The 24,053-nt window shown below is 49.9% G+C and overlaps 2 long non-coding RNA genes across 2 annotated transcripts; both read right to left on the reverse strand.

Moving 5' to 3' along the window:
- Positions 1 to 309: 309 nt before the first annotated feature.
- LOC129146051 (uncharacterized) lies at positions 310 to 1,891 on the reverse strand. Its single transcript, XR_008552367.1, has 3 exons — positions 1,326 to 1,891; positions 658 to 822; positions 310 to 355 (listed from the first exon to the last, which is right to left on the reverse strand). It is a non-coding gene; the product is annotated as an uncharacterized LOC129146051 (long non-coding RNA).
- Positions 1,892 to 2,741: 850 nt separating this feature from the next.
- LOC129146052 (uncharacterized) lies at positions 2,742 to 13,234 on the reverse strand. Its single transcript, XR_008552368.1, has 3 exons — positions 13,141 to 13,234; positions 6,922 to 7,057; positions 2,742 to 2,756 (listed from the first exon to the last, which is right to left on the reverse strand). It is a non-coding gene; the product is annotated as an uncharacterized LOC129146052 (long non-coding RNA).
- Between the last annotated feature and the right edge of the window lie 10,819 nt (positions 13,235 to 24,053).

Here is a 24,053-nt window from a genome sequence, read left to right on the forward strand (position 1 = left end):
GAAACAAAGCATTGGGGTGATTGGACTTTAGAAGACCTGGGAATGGCATTTGCTATTTAATTCTGTCTGATGAGAAGGAAATTAAATAATGAGAATAGAAATCAGTGTGAAGATTGAAACCTGAGTCCAAGAGAACTTGGCGGTCGCCATCAGAAGCTCTTCCTTACCTTTCACAAAGGTTCCTGGCCCTGAAGTGGGCGGGTAACACGATGCGGTTTGGCAAGATCCTCGGGGTGCCTTTCGAGGCCATGTGTCATGCTCTCCTTAGGCCTGAAGGGTTTGTCCTGGATTCTGCCTTCCCAGTGGAGAACCCTTCATGGCCAGCTCTTTGCCTGTGGCTTCCCCCACGTCCCAACTAGATTAAACAATTAAGTAAGTGTTAAGTGGGTGAAACCAGCTTAGGAGCCATTGACGAAGCACATGGAACCTAACATGTGGCAGGAGACCCTAAGGTCACACGGCTGCTCAGTGGAAGAATGTGGAGTAATGCTCCCCTTTTACTGCTGGAAACACTGAGTCCCAGAGCGGGTCAGTAGGTGACCCCAAGTCCCAAAGGGATCATGGATGCTGGCTGTAGAAAGTTGCTGTCTGCTGGGGGGGCAGGGAACTAACATCATTCTGGCCCATTTGTTTAACCACAAATGTTCTCAATCTTACCTTTCGGACGTTTACAATCAAGAGAGACAATTTCGATGTTGATGGGAGGGACGGACTTCTAGACGGGAGAGTCCCCGCACCAGCCCTTCTGCTGTGGTGTCTCTGCCGGGGGCTTCTCTCTCTACCGTCCCCTAAAGTGAGTAGTTTACCTTCATGTCGTAGGTTCTGGAAGAAAATACATCTGGTCACATGCACAGCAACGGCTCATAGGCTGTGACCAAGCCTCCCTTTCTGACCCCCAAGACTGCACGGGAGGACCCGGCTTCTGCTCCTAACAAGAAGATCCACTGTGAACAACAGGTTTGTCGCTACAAACCCCGGGTGAAAGCAGAGTCCCACCGCAGCAGAAGTCCCGTGAGGCCTGACGCTGGGGCCCTCACTGCCTTCTGTACCCCGGGATCTAGAACTGGTCTGGCCTTTGTTGAAAGAACCACCGCTGTGAGCATTTTCAAGAGTGCCAGGCTTCTAAGTATAAAGGAGACAAAGGCACTGCCCTCCATGAGGTCTCCGTCGACTCCAGATGACAAGACAGACCCCGCGGGTTGCTGTTGAGGAGGGGGACCTCCCGGGTCAGGATGCCAGTGACACCCTCTTGTGTGACCCTGTGACCTACATCTCTACGTTCCATGTGCCCAGCTATACGAGGGAGGGACTATAAGATGCCTTACGACATAGACGATTGTGCAAGGGCTGTGAAGTCAGGGATGAAGCACAGGCCCAGGCCCGTGGTAACCGCTGGACAGATGTCATCGTCAGCATCGTCACTGTCATCACCAGCATCGTCATCACCAGCATCGTCATCACTGCTATTTTCCTTCATTTTCATCTCAGCATTTCGGAGTCAGCATGGTGAGTGATGTCAGGGACAGGAAACAGATTCTCTCTCTCCCTCTCCCAGGAAGGGATTGTGATTCCATTACAGGCTGTGCTAATCCAGCCGCAAGCATTTCAGGAGCAGGCGAGAAAAAGACGGAAAAAATGCACTTGTGGGTTTTTTTCGCCTCCTTTCTCATGTGCAGCTTCTGACTCCAACCCTGCACGCAGTGGGTGTGCTCCAGAACTTTCGGTGAACCAGAATACAGGCAGGAAACTTCAGTTCAGTAAAAGCATTTTTTTTTTTTGGTCACCAGGCATTTTGAGCAAGGAGGTTGAGGTCAACCCTCAGGTTTTATCCTCTTCGCGGGGGCGGGTGAGGAGCCCCGAGCAAGTAGCTGAGTGACCGCTTTATCTGCTGCCAAAGTTGCAACATCACTGTTCTGCACCCGTGTAGCGTGGCAGGCAGCTTTGATTGAAAAGTTAATCAGCAGGCTTGAGTGTCTATCAATAAAGCGGAGAGAGATTGATTTAAATACTTGATGAAATTTTGTTAAAGCCTGAAACCCCAAACACCTTAAAATGCAGAGATTGAAAGAGGAGACAATGGAAGAGGCACTGTGGCAGGTTTTCATCAGAAACTTGAAATCAAGTTTTCAAGAAGAAAAAGTAGCCGGGGCAGCCGGAATTCAGTCTTCCCCGGGCGCTTGGAGGGGAGAGGGTTAAGGAAAGCGTGAGAGCAGCGGATGGGCTGGGGTGACACAAGAGCTGCTGACTGTGCTTGTGGGTGCAGAAGGGACACCCCGATACTCCCCATCTAGGATGAGATGATCCGGGTGTGGGTGAGCTGACCCCTCCCGCACCGGCTCACGTAACACTGGACAGAGCAGGAGAGGCGAGAGCTGGCCGGTCACAGGAGCTGACAAGCTCCACGGCTTCCAGGGGCGGCCAAGGATTCCAGGGGGAGACCCGCGTGACGGGCGTTGGCCATGGACAGTGAAGTCACCAGAAATGAAGTTTTAGCTGCTGATTTAGAAAAAGGACGAACATGCCAGGTGCCAGAAAACAAAGAAAAAAAGAAATGGAGTGCTTTTTTTTCTAAATCTCTCTTAGGTTCTCTGCTCGATACTGGCCTGCAGTAAACTGGGGTGCGGGGTGGGGGGGTGGGGAAGTCACAGCAATGCTTAGTTTTTATTCAGTGCTTACCACAGCCAGGTCCGGTGTTAGGGAACTTGCTGTTACTCCTCCCAGTCACCTTGCGAGGGTCCTACTTTAATTTCTTTTTACTGTGTAGATGAGAATACTGAGATAAGGAAAGCGAGTCACCTGTCCGGGGTGCAGGCTGGTGTGATGTGGAGCTGGGCTGCAAACGCACGCGTAGAAACCCACCGTGCTGCTGAGGAATGTATGGAGCAGACTGCAGGTGGATATTGGGAATCCCACATCAAATCAGAGTGTTTTTTTTTAAGATTTATTTTATTTATTTATGCATACAAGAGCTGGGGTGCAGGCCAGAAGTGTGTGTGGGGGGTGAGAGGATTCACCAGAGACAGAGTGGGCAGCAGAAGAGGTAGATCCATTGAAATACACTGCTGAGGGGAGCAGCGGGGAGACAGGAGAGGTCTGCTGCGCCATGTGGGTAGCTCCCTGGCCAGGACTGAACTCATGCTGCAGAGGCTGCTGATACAGTGCTGAGACTTCACCCTTTTGCCACCAGGGAGGTCCTAAATCAGAGTGATTCTGCAGAGCGATCACTTAGCACGCAGCTATTGGATACTGAGTCAGAGAAACAGACCTGCTCTTAGAGGACAGGGCTTTTGCAACCCCACTAAACCCAGGTGGGGGAGGGAGAGCAATGCTGTGAATGTGGGGGCCAGATCTCTGAGATAGGGGCCCTCACAACCGTTTCCTTAGAAACTAGAACTGGGCTGGGCAGACAACTTACCCGGCTTGCTAGGTGCTTACCCTGGGGAGGCTGGGGTCTGGGCACCTGTGGGCCGGGCCCCGGGACCATCCAACCCCACAGCCAGTCCAGAGGGAGCCGGCGGGGTCGTATTCCATCAGACACTGCAGCAGCCCCCATCGCTGCGTGACAAAAGCATCTTTGATTGATTCATCAACTACTTACAAGAGAGAGACACGCTGTCACAGCACAGGAAGAGGCAATTAGCAAAAGGAAGAAACTCAGAGGTTGGGAGTGTGCGTTTGGCGTGGAGGATAGAGGAGAAGAGAGCTCTTCGTGCCAGTACCCTCCCGACGGCCAGGCCCATGACGGGCTCACAGGGGGAATAAATTCGTGCAAGCTGCCTGCAGAACAGCAGGACCAGCCGTTATGTGTGAGCAGATACCACTGAACGCAAGAGTTAGGTGTGGTGCTTATCACTTCATTCTTAAAACCGCCCTATGAATAAGGGCTATTACCTCTGCTTTACCCATGAGGCTAATGGAAGTTAAGACAAGTTTAGCCCCAGACCTCCTCGGTGGCACAGGCGTTAAGTCTCAGCGGGATCAAGCTATCACCAGCAACTGTGGCATAAGTTGGATCCCCGGCCAGGGAGCAACCCACATGGCGCAGCAGACCTCTCCTGTCTCCCCGCTGCTCCCCTTAGCAGTGGATTTCAGTAGATCCTCCTGTTCTGCTCCCCACTCTGTCTCTGGTGAGTCCTCTCACCCCACACCTCTGGCCTGCACCCCAGCTCTTGCATGCATGCATAAATAAAAAAAAATTTAAAAAGACAAGTTTAGCCACTTGCCCAAAGGCTAACAGTGAGGAAGGGGTGGAGCCGGGGCGTGGAGACAGCCCCCTCGGGCCCTGGCATCCCTATCTGACTGTTAGTTTGCCTTAGTGGGTCTGGCTGGACCCAGAGCACTCGAGTTTGAGGAGAAAGGAAAGCTTCCCCAGTGAATCTCTGCTTTCCAAATACAGCCGTTTCCTTTTTTGCCTCCCAGATGAAGTACCTGCTTCTTTTCTCTATAGTTAAGCATGCAAATGACCATCTGCATAACATTCTGTTTCAAACTGTTAGGCGCTAGGTAATTACAGTTTACCCGCTGGCCATATTTAATTTTTCCAATGTGTTTTTATTTATTTCCCCTCTTCTGGGACCTTTCTGGGAGTTTTTTTTTTTTTTCCAAAATAGGAAAATTTTTAGTCATTAATCTAGCACTGAAGTACTTAATTATTATTATAGATTTTTTTTTTTTTTTTTAGAACCAGAAGGGAGTTTTAGCATCATTAAGGAGATTCTGGATCAAAAATAAGAGTGTATACTCAACCATGCTAATATAGTTCTACTCATTGCTTGTATTTTGGACAATTTGAACAAAGAGCTCGATTTTCACATAGGCATGGTACATACACTTTTTTAAAAAAATATCGTCCAGAGATTTCTGTAATTTAAATTATGCTAAAAATGAGTTTCATCACATTGATTTTCAAGATTTCCTACGCCATCTTCTATTCCCCCTGGATATCTAGGTTGGTCACTTTGCTAAAACAATGTAGCCATCAGAGCGCGATCTCTTTCCCAAACACTTTCTGACTTAGGGAGTCACTGATGGCCCAGCCAACGCTGTCCTCCCTAGCTAAGTTTAAGAGTGGGCAAAGGACACTTTAATTTGCCGACAGGCTGCTTTAAGCCATTGTCTGGTGTGTCTGTGGACGGCCTGATGCTCAAGTCCTTGCTGCTTTTGCCCCAGGGGTGCCAGGGAGCCGCAGAGGACGGAATCCTTGCTGGGTGCTCCCTAAGTTAGGGGTGTCTGGGAGAGTCTCCCGGGCACATCCAAACGGGGGCTACCGACCTGCCAGGCACTGCCAAGCCGTTTACATGCATTAGCACTCAGCACAGTGCTTGACACATAGTAGGTCTGCAATTAGTATTTGCTGACCTATTGTGTGGGCTCCTTTCACTGTCAGAAAACCACCAGAGGTCATTCTGATGATGAGTCCCGTTTTAAAGGTGAGGACACCGAGGCTTCCACCCTGGTGACTGGCTAAAACTCCGTGGTAGGTCAGTCATGACTTTAATGTGGGCCCAGAACCCGCTCTCTTCCGCTCACTCTCCAGAACCCAAGGCCCGGACACCTGCTGTCCCGGCCGCAGCGCCCTGGGAGTGATGCTCTTTCATGTCATTGTTGCTGGGAATCCTTAGGCATGTGCAAAATAACCTCCAAATCAAGATTTTATTCTAGTTTTGTCTTGGTTCTTTGGAAAGCTCCACGGGACAAGGAGAACCTGGGGCATTTCACTGTGACCTACGGGCACAGCTGGGTTGAACATGCCCCGGAGCAAAGCCCTCTGCAGTTCCCCTCTGCGCAGGCCTGGACCTCGCATCCGGGACCCAGGCAGGTGGAAGATCTCCCGGCAAGATGGCCTGCGAAGCCAGCGCAGGACCAGAGAATAAGTGAGCGGTACCTACAGAGCACAGAGGGAACCCCAAATGTGTGAGGGCAGGACAGGAGGAGAGGGCACCCAACTTCTAACAGGCTGGTCCGTTCTGCTTGCCTTCTTCACAGGGTGAAATGCCTGGAGGAACCTTACTCAGATTCCCGGTGTGTTCGAAGGTGGCAATGTTGTTCTGTTCTTTCAGTTTCAAAGCTAAAGTGAAAAGTAACCTCTCAAGTACTCCGAGAACCCCGGAGCTCCCCTGAGGCCTGACCAAGTCTCAGGCCCTTATTTTTAGACCAGCCCGTTCAGCCTCAAGACTGAGATTTTTGCACCAGGTAACCCCTTTATGCGTGTGTGGGGTGCCCTATTCCCTATAGGATGTTTAGGGCATCCGTGGTCTAACCCCGTGCCAATATCGTCCGCCTCCTGGTCTGACAATGAAAATGTGCCCAGAGACTGCCAGTTGTCCCTGGGGGAGCAAAATGCCCTGGGGTGAGACCCTTGCTTTAAGGCCCATCGGCCATAACGTTCCTGATGTCATGGGTAATTTCCAGTCTGATAAAAATGCAGGATATAAGCACTGCCAAGTGATTCAGTTGTGCTAGGCATTGTGTTAAACGACGCGCACGCATGATCTCATTTAATTTTCAGAACATTCGCTGGGGATCTTGTTGCCACCTCCTTAGGGGGTTAAGATCACAGCGGTCCAGGACTGGACCTGAGCCCGTGTGATCCACAGCCTTGGGTGGGGAAACTGCGCTGGGGCTCTTGCCTAGACGCAGCTTCTGACTCTGCAGGTCTGAGATGGGACTCGAGAGCCTGCATTTCCAAGAAGTTTCCAGGTGATTCCAAGGCGCCGGTCCACGGACCACACATTGAGTACCGAGGGCCTAATGCATCGGCTCTGCAGCCTTTCTGGATGACAGGCTTAGCCAGAACGTGGTCAGTTATGGACCTCTGCCCCCAAAACTGCAATTCTGCATATACATCTCCAAGAAGCCCAGGCTAAGATTCCTACCTCTCCCTAGAATCACCTTAACCCTTGCCAAGCAAATGGATCTCACCTGTTTCAGCAGATTCGTGATGCAGCAAGACTCTGAATGCCATTTTGGCTGACCCCTTTTCATCTCAAAACACCCGCTCTCTGAATGCCCGGTGACACCTCCAGGGAGTCGTTTTTAGGGTTCTGCAAGCGCTGCCCTTTCGAGAGATAACAGTCGCTGGTTATTTTTATAGCAAAGCCCTGGCCTCGAATCCAACCCATCACTTTCTCCTTTTTCCTCATCTTAGAAAATTCTTCCAGTCCTGCATGGCATCTTTCCATAATAATGCTCGCTCCCACCCACTCCCCCTTCCATTAACAATTATCCACGTAACGCAGATGCCATGTGATACGGTTATCAGAAAGTGATGTTACTTGAACATACACATACAAAACAATATGAGAAGCTACTTTTCTAAAAGAACAGATAACCTTAAACATTAATAAGTGAAAAACCTGTGAAATCAAAGCATTTTTTTTCTTTTTTATATAATAGCCTTTCATTCTTTTTATGATTTTGTCTTTGAAAGCTCTTTCGACAGATGACAGATGATATTGTTCTCCCATCCTGCTTCAGACAGAATTAAGGGAGGAAGAGGAAAAAAACTATTGTAGAGCCTCTCCTCTCTGCAACACGATTTTTATAATTAATATATACAACTGAGCAGAGAAAGGTACGTTATAATGAAATGCAATTAAGAGGTGTTTGTTCTTTTCCCACACACGATGACTGCAATTTCCTTGGCTGTTTAGGAGTCAACCATTATCATTACATTTTGCACATATCTTTTCTGTTTTCTTTTTTTTTTTGCTCCTGAATTTGTTTATTTTCGATAAAAAAAACAAACATGGATTTGAAGCGTTTGCTATTCAGATAACATCATCTTTTAATTATAGTCCTCGGTGATTATTAAATCGAACACCTTTTATGGTATTTCTTGCATTGGCCTGGCTTCCAATTTTTAATTAACGGACCTTTAAAAATAGCTCCAAATAAAACTGTAATTTCAATTTACAAAAAAGCTTGGGTTGGGCGACAATGGGATGTTTTCCTTCCATGTGGAAAGGAACCAATCTGATTTTATAGTTATCTGTCATCTTGGACTTTAATTATAACTCTCCGGTACAACCTGACATTTAGCCCTGCACGCTGGGCTGCCCTTTCTCCATGCTCCCCATTTCCTGCTCCTCCCCAACTTGAGCTGGAAAATAAGGCTCGGGAGGATCCAGCCGTCCCTTGTCGGGGGACACGGTGCGTGATGGGGAGCAACCGGCATCTCCTGAGGTCCCCTTTCTGATTCACACCAGCTATTTTCATTGCGGCAAGTGTTTGACAGGTGGGAAAGCCGGACCTCATTGGAATCACTGAGGTCAAGTGCTGAGACACGGCAGAGACCCACCACCTCGGGGGGCAGGGGTCTGTGCTCTCGGCAACAGATGCTTAATACAAATACGTGGCTTCGATGAAGTCAGTAGCTTTATTGGGGAGAAGGAGAATAAGCATCATGATCGAGGCTCACCTCTGCCTTAGCTGCACATCTCAACATTTTTTTTTTATGTGTCCTATGGCCTAAAATTAAAAATGTTAACATTTGCTCTTAATGACTGTATTTTTTGGGTCCTCTCTGGTGGCGCAGGGGTTAAAGTCTCAGCACTATCAAGCTATCCCCAGCCACTGCAGCATGAGTTCAATCACGGCCAGGGAGCTACCCACATGGCACAGCAGACCTCTCCTGTCTCCCCGCTGCTCCCCTCAGCAGTGTGTTTCAGTAGATCCACCTGTTCTGGTCTCCACTCTGTCTCTGGTGAGTCCTCTTACCCCCAGCACCTCTGGCCTGCACCCCCGCTCTTGCATGCATGCATAAATAAAAATAAATCATTGTAAAAAATGATTGTATTTTGTTTTGGGGGGTCATCAAAAAGCATATATGGCAAAGAATGGTTATGACCTCAAAAAAAAAACCACGCTGATATGTCAGAAGTTACTATCAGGGAGCCGGTCTTGCGGGTTAGCCCACACATAAGTTGCTTTTCTACAGCTGGGACAACTGGAACGTGTAGGGAGAATATATACACCACACAGCCGAGATTTCTTTAAAAATATTCCACATGTGTGTAATGTTGTATTAAATGACAGTAACAGCCATTAAAATCTCAAATAGCTCTTTGCAGCTCGCAGGTAGAAGTCAAAATGCATTGAGAGCAAATTTCAAGGCATATAAATGTTCAGTTGGATCCGAATAGGCTCGTTCTCCCCTGGACCCCACCGTGGCCAGTTCGACTTATGGGGACCTCTTGGTGGCAGGGTGCAAAGATGAAAACGGCAGGAATTCCTGCCCGTAGCAGCCCCTCCACAGAAATATCCAAAGTAAAAAGAAATTCCAGGAAAAGGGGGGCTAAGGGAGTCGCTGCGAGCATCCACTCACCACCGGCTCCTCTGCCTCCGATTCCAAACTTGCCTCTCCGGCCCCGGCCGGCCCCCGTGGAAATACTGAGTTGCTTATTAATTATTGATAAAGCATTGCCTTTCAAATCGAAAAAAAAAAGAAGTTGAACTCAGGGGAACAGAGAGTAGAAACATGATAAAGTGACTGCCAGAGGCAGGGGAGGAGAGGCCACGGAAAGGCTTGCGAGGAAGGCAAGAGAGGAAGATTTTTCCAGTTACAAGAAGAACAAAGTCTGGGGTCCTCCCGCGTGACCCACCGGCGGGAGCTGCTGACACCGCGCGGCAGACGGGCCACCCGCTCGGGGAGCAGCGCGCAGGTGTTCTGGCCGCGAAAAGAAAGGCAGGTGCGGGGGGATGGATGTGTGAATGACCCACAGGGACGACCCCCTCGCCATGTCGGGGCGCACCCCACCACCCCGCGGGCCCTTGCGATGTCCCGCGAGTCCACTTGTCACGGATTCCGCCCCGCGACGGCAAGCACAGAGCATCTCTTTTCACGAAAGATCTGCTGCTGGACCCCGGGCTGGGGTGGGGGGTCTTTGCCAACCAGCGTCGAAAGTGTTCCCCTTCTCTGCTCTCTCCCACGACGGCCCTGTCGCGTCTCCTTCCAGCAGGAGGAAAGTTTTCTCCACGACGATGCGGCACCTTCACGAACTTTGCTCTCGGCTTTCTGCGTTTTATGAAGAGGGAGCGTGAAACCACGTCTCTGCTCAGCTCGGAACTTTCACAGCCTGCTGGGCCTGAGCTTGTGTTTTTAAATTCTGGCTGTCACAAAACACAGTTTGAACCCCCGAGATTTTACAGGTATTTGTGTGGTGGTCTCTTCCCCCAGGCTTTGCAATTTGATTCTCGGGCCTGTCTGCCTGGCTCTGCGCCACCCCACCCGGTGTGGGTGTGGGTCATGCGGTCTCCGGGGGCCCTGCCAGCTTGGGGTCCTCAGACGGGGGTGGGGGGGCCGTGGGAGTTCGCCCGTGTGTGGGGCTGGGCCCTCCTCTCCAAGCTTCGTGCAGTTAGCCCGGGCCGAGCTAGACTCTGCTTGCCCACGAGTGTTAGGGGCCGAGGCGGACATGGGACGGTGGCCTCGCTGTTGAGAACCCAGGTCAGAACTCAGGATTCAGACTCTGGTCGCTCATGAGCAGTAGCTCTTTGGGGCAGAGACCCAGCCCCACGGAGCCTCAGCCCCTCGTCTTCAAAACCGGGGTCATGAGGCTCCCTTCTTTCTGGGGTTCTTAGGGAGATCAAGTACAAGTTTTTAGTGATGAACTTATTGCATAGTTACGATGTCAGTAAATGCTGGCAAATGTTAGGGGGTGTGTGTGTGTGTGCATGTGTGTGTGTGTGTGTGTGTGTGTGTGTGTGTGTGTGAGTATGAGAGAGAGAGAGAGAGAGAGAGAGAGAGAGAGAGAGAGAGAGAAAGAGGCTTGATTACCATCAGGTGATGTCTGGATTAAATGCCCCGTATTGAACGTTGACCCTTGGAGTTAACATCCTTCCAGAAGCGTCACTGGACTTTCGTGCCCCGATTCAGAGCCCTCCCCTTCAACAGATGTTTGTCTCTTCTTGCTATTATTTAAAAGCCCACCTTGACTCTTCCTCACCAGTTAGCCCAGTAACCTCTGGAGAGTCTCTTAGTGGCTTGAATTTGCCCTGCGTGTCCTGGCGCCCCTGACCAAGGCCAGCAGGCAGGGCTGTGCTCTCCGATCAGAGCGGCCCCTGGGCAGAGAGCTGGGCAGGTGCCAGGACCCCACTGGGGGTCTCCCACGGTTCCAAGAATGCGGCTGTGCCATGCGATCCTCACCCCTCTGAACGGGGTTGTACACTTTGCTTTGGCACCAGGCTCTGCAGACCACAGAGCCTGTCCTGGACTTGGGCCCTCGGGGCTGCGGGGCTGCCCAGGGACACCTCCCGTGTGTCCTCTGCTTGCTGAGTGAGCCTCGAGTAGGCTGTTTCAAGGGAAGCTTAGGAAATCGACGACTGGGGGGCTCCTTTCTGGACCTCGTGAGCAAATGCTTTATTATTTGGCGCTCACGAAAAAGGCCCACCTGCCTTCTTCACCATCATCCATTCTCTGCCGCCCGAGGTCAAGACCAGCTGGAGTCAGAGACTACTGCGGGTGATTTGACTACGGCGACTTGCCAAGGTCACCTAACGGCCTCCCAGACAAAGGGATGGCTTGCCCTGTGGGCAGAACGTCAGCCCCGGTCACCTTTATCCTCCAGCCCCGTGGTGAGATGGTTGCCAAAACCTTGGGGAACTCAAACATCCTTCTCCAGCGCCTCTGAACTCCCTCGCCAACACTCCCTGGCATCATTTTGGTTTCTCTGCTATTGCTCCTTTTAATGTCAGGCTGTGCCCTGTGATCGACAGTTATAATTATTCCTCAGAGAGCCTCATATTAATAACAGCCATTGATCTGACTCAATGCTTCTAAGCATCCTGATTTCCTAACCTCAAATGTGAGATTTTAGCTCCTCCAAGCTTGAAATCTGCAGCTTGCAAAAGAGAGCTAAGACCAGGTTTCGGAATAATAGGTGACTTTCTTCTCCATATCAGTCCCAGTGCAGGCCCCTCTCCTCAATGGATTTTTTTTCCCTCTTCTTGATCAACATATTATTATTTTTAAAAATCCATTTTGACTTTCCCTTGCCAGAAAAGGCTCTCCATGCTCTCTGCTGCACAGCAGGAAGCTCTTTTAGACTCGCTCAGATTGGTGGGTGGAGGAGACCACAATTATACCCCATTTCAATGACATGTCTGGGGTTGCAGTGACTCCAGACAAAGAAGCTGAAATGTATGAAAGTTTCTGTGTCTTCAAGACAGAACCTAAAAATACCTGCCTGAGATGCAGGTTGGGAGCTATTTCCAACAACAGGCTCCAAGGTTTTCCCGCTGGGAGCTTGAGAGCCTCTGAATTCTTTTCAGCAGGCTGTCTAGGGTACCTGGTGATCAGGGGGTGACACACAAAGACCAAAGTTGAGGTTTAGAAGGCTCCCCAAGAGGCCCCCTGGTCTCCTGTTCCCACCCTGCTGTGCTAGGTGACAGGCCTCGATGGGTCCATTCCATGCTGTTCCAAACAGCCAAGGTCACCGCCCAGGCAGCGGGCATGCTCTCTAGAGGCCAGCAGCATTGGCACCGGTCTTATTTCTAGCAGGCTGTCGTGGGGAGACTGAAGAGGTGGGAAATGGGACCAGGCAGGAAGGAATCTCAGAGGTTTTCCAACTGCTCCTTCTCCGGATGCTTCATCATTTCTACGAGAGCCGCCCTCCGTGGTCACGCTCCCCCTGATGGTCACTCGCTCCCGATGGGCACTACCGCTGTCCACCTTGGGCCGACTCCCTTTAAAAACACTAGCCCTTGTTCTTGAGTCCAAGTGGGCATGTCGGTGAGGTCTGACTCTCGGGGCCCGGAGAAGGGAGAAGTGTGTCCTATTCACCGAGCTGTATTTCAGTGCAGTCGCCACGTACAGCTAGATCATGTGCCCACAGAACTCACCTCCTTTGGGGGTGCCCTTGTTTCCTTCCCTTTCCTTTGGTGACCTTGAACCTAACTCTCCCTGGCTTTCCTCCTCTGGACAACCTGCCTACGGGACTCTCCACCGTGGCCCAAACGTGTCACCATCCAAACGGGGGCATTTTAGCAGCGTGAGGACTGGGTTTGCCCAAGGGGGTCACTCGAGGGGACCCCTTGCCACCAGAATTCTTTGGGACGACTAGATCTCTGCTCCGCTTACTTCATCTGGTTTTGAAATAATGAATTTGAAACCCACGCCGGGACGGAGCTCCAAGTGCCTCTTACCTCTCCTCGCAAGGTCAACCTCTTGGTTCCAGAAAAACTCAGTCTGACGCCGACAGGGCTCTTTCAATGGGTGCAGGAGGCGGGCTCCCGGCTCGTGGGGCTATTTGAGAGAAGAGAAATGCTTATTAAAGGGAAGGATGGGGGGCTCATCCTTCTTTAGTTTCTTACTTCTTAGAAAGGATATAAACTACCTGCAGGAGCCACAGAAGTAACCAGAAAACCTGGGCTAAAGAAAGCTGCTTTGTTTTGCGGTAGGACTATCACCTCTTTGGTTTTTTGTGTGATTTTTTTTTTTAAAGTATTTTTTTTTTTTTAAATTCAAAGGTCTTTAATCTCACAGGAAACCTGAAAACACAGATACAGTGAACGGCCATCAATCTTCATCTAGACCCACCAACTGATCTGTCTCTGTCTCTCTCTGTCTCACACTCACGCCACCCAAAAATCTGTGGATGTCACGGTCGACATCCCCACCCCGTTAAATATTCTGTCTGGCATCATCCAAGAATAAGGACATCACCATCTTCTTCAGCCAGAATACAGTTACGGTACGTAGGGAAATAGTGACCTCAGGAACGACCCAGCATGCCTCTTCGTATTTAAGTTTTCCAAGTTTAAAAAGAAACGTCCTTTGGACTTTAAGACAGTTTCAACCCAGGATTTAATCAAATGCCTGGCGCGTCATCGGCTCTTCATGTTTTTGTCTCCCCGACCCAGACAACCCCACTGTCCCCGTTTATCTTTTGTCACATCCGCCCTTCGAGGAGCGCAGACAGCCCTCGGCGGAGCAACCATGTTCGCAACTTGTCTGACCACTTTTTTAACTGCTCTCAGGCTGAGGAGTCCTGATTAGAAGCAAGGCCCCCAACAACACGGCATCACCCCAGGATTTTTCGGTGTGTCTTGAGCATTGTTTTCCATTTGGTGTTTGCTTTTGCTTCTCTATCCCCTGCCCCGCGGCGACAGCTCCTCAATGACGCCGCCCCCCAATACTCCATAGCCTCCTGCAGAGAAGGAGCGGAGGCGGCCATTTGTGGCCCCTGCAGTGGCATCAAGACGATGAGTGACTCTCAGCGGGCCGCACGAGGCACCTGGTCTCATTTTAGCCCTTCCTAAGAGGAAGGAACGGGCGGGTGTGCTTTACAGATGAAATCAGAATGTCTCCTAGGAATCCAGTGTCTCCGGGATTGCAAGCAAGACAGAGACATCCTCAGCAGGGACCAGCTGCCCAGTCTTGTGCCGATGTCTGTCACTCCACAAGGCTTCCCTTGGCGTCTCCCCACTTGTCTGGGGGTCCCCAGGGCAGGCGGTGGCCACGGCGTGCTGTGACGTGCTGTGGCCCTCGTGGGCCTCTGCGTCAAGCCCCCTCGTTCAGGTGTCCCCCGAGGACACGGCCGCCCTGAGCCCCCTCAGCCCTGTGCTGTCACCTGGCCGCTGCATCTACGACGGGGCCTCACAGAGCTGCTCACAAGAGAGCTCTGGGTTTGAACGGCCTCCACCTCAGGGTTCAGAGTCCCCCCTGGGGTGGGAGGACGGCAGAGCGGAGATGGCGGGAGATACAAATCAGGCATTGTTTGCCGCTTTTCATGGTCTCCACCTCCACGGCGCCCCGTGCTCTCAGTTTCTCGCTTTCTGCCCTTGAGCTTGTCTCCCCCCAATCACAACACCCCACAGACGCCGGCTCACGCACACAGATACTTGGGAAGCGCGTCGTGCCGACCTGTCACCCCGAGCTGCACCCCGACCCACACAGCCCAGCACGACCAGCAGTGCCCACACGGCCTCAGCAGGCAGCTCCTGCAGCAGCGCCGCCGCCCGCCAGCCCAGGCGCAGGGGAGCGAGAGGGGCTATTGCTCCGTCTGTATTTTTGATGACTCGGTAGTCAAACACGTTCGGGAATCACTGCATTAAGCACAACTGAGTAAGTTTCTTTTCTGGACCTTTAACATATCTCCAGATTGGCTGAGGTATGTCCCCCACATCGTGGGTACCTCAGGCCCCCAAACCTGCCTGCTCTAAAGGAGCCCTGCCGGCCACCGCATCAAGACAAAACACACTGCAGGGTGTGCGACTGTCGTGTGCGAGTCCTGTCTTGTGAAGGAACTGGAATACAGCTGGTGTGCAATAAAGAAAAGAGAAAAGAACAGAGAAGATCGTTTCCAAATCCTCCCTTGGGTGGGGCAGGGAACCTGGACACCCCCCTTTCCCTGAGGCTCACTCTGTTACAGAACAAGAACCCTTATTTCTTTGAAAGAGTTTGTGGGGCTCCTGCCCCCTCAAAGCTGCATGGGGCGCGTGGCTCTGTAGGAACTGCGCTCGTGGAGGAGCCCAGTAATGAGCTCTAGCTGGGAACAGGTAGCTTTTAGTGTCTGGTGCCAACGCTGTGGTTTCTGAAGCTGAAAGAACAATTAGCAGGAGGGCAAATTGTCTTTTATTTAGAGCTCAAAACACCTTAGGGAGTGTTTACTCCATAGGTTCTGCCCTACTTCCAAATCATTAGTAAAGAAAACTGTCTGTGTTCCCTACATACGTTTTTATTTCAGGATCTTTCCCCAAAGAGCCCAGGGAGACCTTGGTTCTTTCATCTGAGATGAAAGAACCCTTTCTGTTCATGGCATCCCTTTTCTGTTTCATGGCAGGCTCCGCCATTCCTGGTGGCGGTGTCTGGGGAGAGCCACTCGCCAGGCTCTACGGAGGCCACGCGGGGACACAAGACTCATTCTCGTCCTGCAAGAGAAGCGCTTTCGACTTCAAGGTTATAATGCAAGCGTAAATAGAAAGCGTAATTCAGCATCACTGCTTGTCCTCTCTCATCAGTCAACATTCTTTAAGCGGGCACCGGGAGAATTCTGAGAGCGGTAAGTCCTTTCCTCCGGTCTCTCTCTGACAATATCGGGAGGAATTAGGAAGTCCAGTGATACTGGTGTGCAGAATGCATCTCCAGGAAAGCATGGAGACGGTGGCTGGGTATCGGTTGCACACAGTCTAAACATTCCCTGCAGTCTTAATTAACCACATTTGACTTCCTCTTGGCTGCAGGCTGAGTCAGACTAGCCATGACCAGGGTCGGTGAGTCTTGTGTGATCACGTGACACGTGACTACACCGTGGCCTGTGATAAGTGATTGTGCCTCTTGGCCCACAGAGTTCATGATGTCTTGTCAGTGTAGATGGAGTCATTATATGGCATCAAGGCAAACCAGATGGGCGTCAACTGCTGTTGTATGAGAGAGACAGAGAGACAGACAGATAGACGGGGACAGAGACCTTTCTGATCTTCCCAGGCAGGATAGATAGGAGGGGCCCCGCAGGCATGCTGGGAGCTTCCCCTGTGGAGCAGGTGAGAGCTTGGATCCAGGTCAGATTCAAACGCTAGTCAATAGCTGCCTGCACCTAATCAAGCTGTCGAGCCTCTCTGAGGCCCTATATTTGGGCAGGCCCAGCCCTTCTCTAGCGACACATGCTCCATCACTGAATCCTTTCAACCATCTTCTAGGGAAGCACTTCTTTAAGCCCATTTTACAGCCAACTGGCCCAGGGCTAACCGTCCATCTCCTTCTGAGGGTGAACCTCATAAATGGCGTGAAGTCTTTGGCACAACGGACGGTTTACAGTGTGCACATCACACTTTATCTGATGATTATTATTATTATTCAGGGATTGTAAACATGATTCATTTCTTAAGGTAACATTGGTTTACCACACTGGATATGAATCAGAAATACAGGATCTCACCTCTCAGCGTGTGTGACCACGCCACGCCCACCACAGCCTCGATGGTATTATCGTGTACACACGTTGTTCTGAACGCTTCCGACATAAGCAGTCGCTCAATGCTATGGCCCACTATATGGCTGCAGAAAGTGGGTACAAAAACACTAAGGGACCTGCCCACTGTCAGGGGCCATTTAGTGATGGAGTCTGAATTCGAATGCGCTCCGACCCTGAGGCCACACTCTTAGCCTTCACGCAGAACCCTCACAGTTAGAGCTGTCGAGTGTCCATCAGCACCCATTTGCCTCTTTCGTCTATTGCTGGGTGTCCCTGCAAGCTCCCCCCACCCCTTCCACCCTCACTATCACCACCATCCAGAACTGGAAGTTTCTGGAGGCCTTTGTGGCTTAAAAAATTTTAACAGATTACAAAGGATTTGATGAAGACATTATTGGAAAACTTGGGGGGGTTTAGTGAGCAAGCTAGTCAAGGAATTGTTGCTCAGCCCAACTGGCGTGAAAGGGAAACAACTCACAGTCTGCTTTGAAGAGGCCCCATGTGTGCAGGCCTCCTGGGCAGGAGAGTCCCCTCCTCCTGCTGTTCGCTAGAATGTTTTCGTCTCCCCTCAGGAGGAGCCAGTGCATGGCCTGCCTCCTTTATTGCTTGACCCACTGGACTCACCAAACACTGAACTCTCTATTGGCAGATATTATGCTAAGTCCTTAGAAGTGTTATCTGATTGAATCCTTTTTTTTTAAAAAAAGATTTTATTTATTTTTGCATAGAACTGGGGTGCAAGCCAGAGGTGCGGGGGGAGAGAGGATTCACCAGAGACAGAGTGGGGAGCAGAACAGGCGGATCTGCTGAAATACACGTCTGAGGGGAGCAGCGGGCGAGCCAGAAGGGGTCTGCCGCGCCATGTGGGTCAGCTCCCTGGCTCAGGGCCCCAGGCCAGTTAGGATTTGAATTCACATGTTCAGAACCAGACCTAGAGAAATTCCCTGCTTCTACGGAGCCCTCCCTAGCCTGGACCAGGCCACATATTTTTACGTGCCTGTCTTATGCTTCTTATCGACCTCTGGCCTGGGAAGTACAGTCAAGAAAAGGAGTTAGAGTAGAGAGGGATCCCCGATAGCAAAGAACATTCGTTTCTGAACACTGTTCCTAACCACGGTGGCTGCTGGGCGTACGGAGCATCTGACATCGCCGAGAAGGGGGACATTTAACCTGTGCTTCAGCACCCACGTCGACTGTACGACTTGATTTCAAAATTCTGCATGTTATAGTTTCCCCTGGCTCCTCCTTAGCTTTTAATACTGAAATATTTACCGTTGTGTTGAGATGGCAGTGCAGAGCACGTCATAAAAGTCGTCTTTGATACCAACGACAGAAAAAATATTGCTGTTTTTTTATTGGCGAGGGAGGGAAAATTGGCATCAGTTCGGAAGTCCCTGCATGTTCAATATCAACGACTTGATTTCCCTCTGGCTGGCTACCTCACAAATCCCCAAGCTCCATGAAACAGCATCAGGGACAATAAAAGAAGAAGAAGAAGAAGAAGAAGGAAAAAAAAAGCATAGAACAATAAAAAGGCATCCACAAAGATTTTCATAAATGCAACAGTACTTTTTAAAAAAGCAATTTCACGTCGACTCCAGGTAGACACATAAAACCTTATGAACAAGTTCAAAGTCTCACTCATGAGGCTTTCATGAAGATTCTTTAAAAATGTTTAAAAGCCGGGAGTTGGATGGAAGAGAAGAGAGAAAAGTGAGTAGATTGGGGCCATGTGAGTTTGGAAATCAGGAGAGGCGTCAGCCTCCCTCCCTGGCAGTTCATGAGTCTTGAAGCTTCCAACGCTAGTGGAGTCTAGCCTTGTCACAGGGCTCATTAGTATTCATCATTAATTCATATTTTCAAAGCAACAAAGGAGAAAACAGTAGTAGGAAGAATAAGGAAATGTCAAATCCTGGAGTAACATTTCAGAGCAGTGTTGCGACGAAGGTTAGCGGAGGTTGTGCTGTTTCAAAAGCCAATCCAAACACAGGGAAGGGAAGAAAGCACACTCTCTTTTATCTACTTGGCGCCAATTTCACTCCGCTGGGTCTCAGGCGCTCTCGTCTCCTCTGGAAGGCTCCTTCACCAGCTCCACCAACCCAGTTTCTAAGTCTCTTGAGGAGCCTGGTTTGCGCGTGGGGTGCACGTTCCACGCCAGGTGCTGGCGGAGGGATGTACAGGGATCATCTCATTTCACTCCACCGTGACCCAGGGAGGCGATGCTCACGTTCTTTCTATTCCATAGACAAGATAGTTGCCCCGTGTTCCCCAGCTGGGCAATTCTATGCACCGCAAACCCAGGTAATCTGCTGCGGGGCCTGGCTTGCGTGGGGGGCCGTGCATCACGAAGCCTTTCTAGAGGCTTCCTCATACCCACACTCTTCCCCAGCTTGACAGGAGGTGGTTTGGATTTCTGGCAATCAAAGTATAGATGGATGAAAGACCATAATTTAGAGTTGGGTTTTGCCGAGTCTTCTGTCCTCTGTGGGGGTGGAAAATAAATATGTTCAGCGAGGTGTTTTTCCCCCCAACAAAAATCATAATTCTGAGCTTTCCCTTGACGATTGGCTCTAGTCACGGCTCTGTTTCCAGCTGACTTCTCACACACCGTCTGTGCGGGCGAGCAGGGAGCCTGTTCTCCGCCGCGCCAACCCCTCCTGCCTTTTTTGTTTGCTCTCCCTTCCTGTTCTCTCATTCTCCGCTGGTCAGTCATTCAGCCTTTTTCTCTCTGTCAGGCTGGAGGCTAAGAAGTGGGAGGTGACCAGTCATCGTCCTCCAAGGATGGGTATAGTGAGGTCCCTGTGCTTGATTGGGGAAGGAGATGTGTGTGTGTGTGTCGGGGGGGGGCAGGTCCCCAGACATGGGAGTTGAAAATCCTGCTAGAAAGTAATTGCTAACCCCTCCTGACACCGTGTGCCATTTGAAGCACCCTGCATACATAGATGCTCTTCAGCTGCAGGTAGTTTCTATTATTCCCATTTTACAGATGGGGAAACCACCTCGCTTACAGACTCACACGTGGCAAGTGCACACCGAGACTTGCAAGCCTGATGTCTGGCGCCAGGGCCTGCGCTCATGACCGCTTTTCCTCACAGCTCCTGGATACCCTCCTCTTAGCAGAGGGTGTGATGCACTCAGCCTGGGTGGGGCAGGCAGTGAAGAGGCTGACATTGGGTCTGGAGAGATCAAAGTGGAAGTTAACAAGGCAGAGAAAGCAGCAGGTGTCAGGGAGGGGATTCAGCTTATGCCAAGGCGCTGGGGTCTAAGAAAACACAGGCCACACATTCACAGGCATTGAATGATTGGGTAGAGGGGGGTTCAGATGCAGGAGGCTGAATGAGATCAAGACTGACGAAGCATATTGTCTTTTTGAAGAAGAAGCGACTGGGCTGTCTCTCTTGTGGGTAATAGGGAGCTACTGAGGCCCACTGCAGTGAGGGGGCACTCACCAAACTGCTCAGCATTATCTCCAGGATTCAAAATGCAAATGAAACCAGAGGATGCACATCAGGGAAATCTTTAACTTTAAATTTTTGATTCTTTTCATATAATTTTTCCTAAAGATTTATTTTATTTTAATACAATAGCTGGGGTACAGGCCAGAGGCACGGGAGGGTGTGAGAGGATTCACCAGAGAGAGAGTGGGGAGCAGAACAGGCAGACGGACTGAAATCCACTGCTGAGGGGAGCAGCGGGGAGACAGGAGAGGTCTGCCGCGCCATGTGGGTTTCTCATTGGCCGGCCGGGAATCGAACCGGTGCTGCAGAGGCCATGGAGAGCTCCACAGCGCTATGCTCAACCTGCTGCACCACCAGGGAGGCCCTCATTTTTCTTGATTCTTTCGAAATGTCTGATTCTGTCAAAGGTGAGCCGTAGCTGCAAAAAACAAATCCTTGTCATCCTGAACATTTCGCCTGGTCCAGGCCTGAACAGTGTGAGGAGGACAGATGCAGCCGGAGCCAAGGCTCGCTGAGATCTGATCTCGGAAAACAGCCCAGGCGGCTCGAGGTCCCCATGGTCCCGGACATAGGCTGTTTTTTTCACGTGTCTCTTTCTCTTACAGAAAGAAGCGTGGAAAGAAAAACAGACCTGCTCACTCGAGCGGAAGAGTTAGGATGCGATTATTTGCGGTCACAGTGGACAAACTGAAAGTGGAGCTCTTGATTGGCTCTCCACGTGGATCTGTTGCGACGAACCTGTTTCATGCACCCTTCTTGCTCCTTCTGAGTGATCGGAAGACCTATGCGCTGAGAAGCCTTGCGAGGACATGCCTGGGCTCCCTGAGACGCCGTCGTCCGACTGCAATGTCGCCCACGGTCACAGACGGGGTTGCGATAGCACGTTTGCTAAATACTTCCTAACTTCCCCACCCAAACCAACTCTGATGCCAGGCAGCAGGTATCTGCTATCTTACTTTAAAGGATAAGTAGGATCAGGATCGGGGCAAGAGGAGAGAGAAAATGATTGAGGGTTTGTAGATAGTCCCCCTCACCCCACCCCATCCAGGAACCAAACCCAAGTCCACCATCAACACACAATAGCACAATCTGGCTACACTCGTAGAATTGCACAGCAGATGTTAGTGCTGTGAGCTAACGGATATAAATCACACACACCCCCTCCCAGGGACGCGGCTAAAACAATTGTGGCCACTAAGTGTGTCTTGTTGAACGAACTTAAAAAAAAATTTAAATCTAATCTTAAGCAGACTTGTGATATAGCCAACTTACCATGTGTAGCTTAAAAATCTTAAAATGTGTTGGCACCGAAACAGGTGAAATTGCTACTGGAAATCTTGGGACTCTTGTAGTCCGAGCTTGTCCTGTGAAAAGGCAGCAAAGAGGGCCCTGCAGAGAGAAGTTGAAATAAAACATTTTATTATCGTTACATACTTTTATAGACACTCTGACTACACTGGGGTATTATAGGGAAAATGGGTTCCTCCCTCTCCCTCCCCAGTTCACTTCGCAATGCCTGAAATCGCTCTGAGCTTTAGGTCTCCGTGAATGGAGGAAAAATTCTCCAAAGATGGCTTTTGTTTGTATTGCTGAGTTTCTCTCTATTTTTTTTTTCCTGGCCATAATTTTTCCTCCTGAGAAGTCGTGATTTACACACCCACCTGAATTGTCGGTAATGTGATTACTACTGTCTCTTTTTCTTGAGACTTCATAGTGAGGTGGTGATAAGGAAATCAAAGAAATAAAGAAATAAAATACTCCTTGCTTTCTGAGACATTTCAGGTAAGGACAGGGGAACGGAGAGATTTCCTGGGAAAAGGAATCCAGCCAAAACATGCGCTAAATATGATCATCTGAGAGGCCAATATATCAATGACCACTGACTTTGAGCTTAATTATTTGTGTTTGCAAAAATCCTTCTTGGGATAAAATAAGTGAGAGAGAAAAACACTAAATCCAAATGGGAAAAATTAAGTTCAACAGCAACTTGTCAATAGTTGACCGGTGTTGACAAACACACAAAAAAGACAATTTCATCGGGTTGGCCTATAGCACTTAATGCAAAGCGCTTATGTTTAAGACACGGACCCATGGGCTGTAACTGGCATCAAGTCCAAACTATCCGTGGTACCGGTAAGTCCGTAATTGTAGAAAGATTATTAGACTGAGCATCTTTTCAATGAGCTCCAGCTTCCCAAGGGGCATCTTGGTGCCTGTGACCTCAAAAGAGAGAAGAAAAAAAAAAAAAACACACAAAAATCACAGGCAGAGAAGGAGCTGTTTAAAGATCCTTTGATTTCCCCTCGTCATTTAGTAAATGCATTAAATTAAGCTGCAGATGTTTTGCTGTCAACACAACGCTGTATTATGGTGTGTTATTTTCCTGATAGAAACATTTTATATACTGTAAATAAACACAGTTTTGTTAATTAGTTAATGAATTATTTTTTAATGCTCCATTAGGCTTTAGAAAAAAATAGCACAAGCTATTGAAAGTTCTCATTTTTAATAAACAGACCTTGCAGTAAATATGCCATGTGTACTATCTGCTGAAATGGAAGCTCTTGCAGGAGTAATTACGGCCCGGCTCTCTGTTTTAAGTTATTCTGTGCTGCTTCGGCTATTTCAGGCTCGGGGATTAAGGGTTATTAGGAATATGCAGGATGGAGGATGGAGTGTCTGCGTGTAGCATCTTGAAGTCAGGCAGAGGTGGTTAAGGATTTGCTCGCTTATTTTATATTTTCCTGCAATTGGGAGGCGCCTGAAAGGCGCGGCAAAGACAGAGAGAATTCTGGACTTCAGGTCTAGGCCAACCTGAGAAATGCGGGACCTTGAGTCATGAAAAACAAAAACCCTGCAAATCTTCTTCTTCACTCTAGAGACTTTCCTCTTCCCCAAGCAAGGACGGAGGCGTCTCGCCCGGGGAGTGCCTCGGAGCGGCAGTAGATGGGAAAAATGTCCAAGCAGGGGACGCGAGTTCTCTCCCGGATGAGTTCATTTCAATAGTCACTGTGTTTCATCGGATGCAGCTGGTTACATTTTTAATAGGCAGATGGCTAATTTTACAGTTCCAAGCCAATCTCTCATTGGACAACATCCAGAAAGCCCGTGGTAGGGTAATGCCCGGCAGAAAGTTCAACAGGACACTTGGGGGGAACATATGCTAATGTCAGCCCTTTTAGCTAAACGTCTTTAAAAAGAATATTCAGTGCTAAGCCGAGGGATTTTCACCGACTCAAGCCTAGCACCAGATGGGTGGCCAGCTATGGAGTCTTCAGGGCCTAAGCAAATGCTCTTAATCAGGCTTGTATGGTCAGAGAATCAAAGAGCATCAAACCCGGAATCACGGAGCGAGGTTTGGAAATGACAAAGGTGTGTGTGGAGGCAGAGATCAGAGATGGCCCTGCTAAGCGGGTTTTCGCTGAGCGGAAAGTCCAAGGCGCTGCTGAAGCTCTGGGGGCCTGTGATTAGCTCTGCCCGGTGGCTGCTTTTGGGTGTCCTGCCCATCTGATCTTCTTAGAGCCCCTCTGGTCCTTGTACCTCCCCCGGGGTCTTCCCCGGGGTCCCGGAGAAGGCGGGACCTCCGCTGCAGTTCTCAAAGCATCCTTCTTTTAAAACTGTTTGGAAAGCTCTCTCTGCAAAGCAATGGCTATTTAGACATCTTAATTAAAAGGGAATTTGGGAC

This window comes from Talpa occidentalis, unplaced genomic scaffold (assembly GCF_014898055.3).
Source record: "Talpa occidentalis isolate TD23 unplaced genomic scaffold, MPIMG_talOcc4v2.1 talOcc4.17, whole genome shotgun sequence".
Lineage (NCBI taxonomy): Eukaryota > Metazoa > Chordata > Mammalia > Eulipotyphla > Talpidae > Talpa > Talpa occidentalis.